The sequence below is a fragment of the Lipotes vexillifer genome, unplaced genomic scaffold (assembly GCF_000442215.2).
Source record: "Lipotes vexillifer unplaced genomic scaffold, Lipotes_vexillifer_v1.1 scaffold1154, whole genome shotgun sequence".
NCBI lineage: Eukaryota > Metazoa > Chordata > Mammalia > Artiodactyla > Lipotidae > Lipotes > Lipotes vexillifer.
Window position 1 is genome coordinate 304,524 of NW_006770904.1, and position 217 is coordinate 304,740.

Here is a 217-nt window from a genome sequence, read left to right on the forward strand (position 1 = left end):
GACTTTCCCCTTCTAAACCGGAGCTTCCTGGAAGGCAGCCCGGCTCGGCCTGAGGGGACAGGACCGGCGCTCGTGCCAGCCTTCCAGGCCTGGAGCACACACTGTCAACCACAGGCTCCCCCAGAAAAGGGCCCTCCCTTCCGTTCACGGCCTGGGTGATAGCTGGAGGGAGAGGAGGACGGTGCTCCCTCGGCAGCCACCGCCTCAGGCCCCCCCC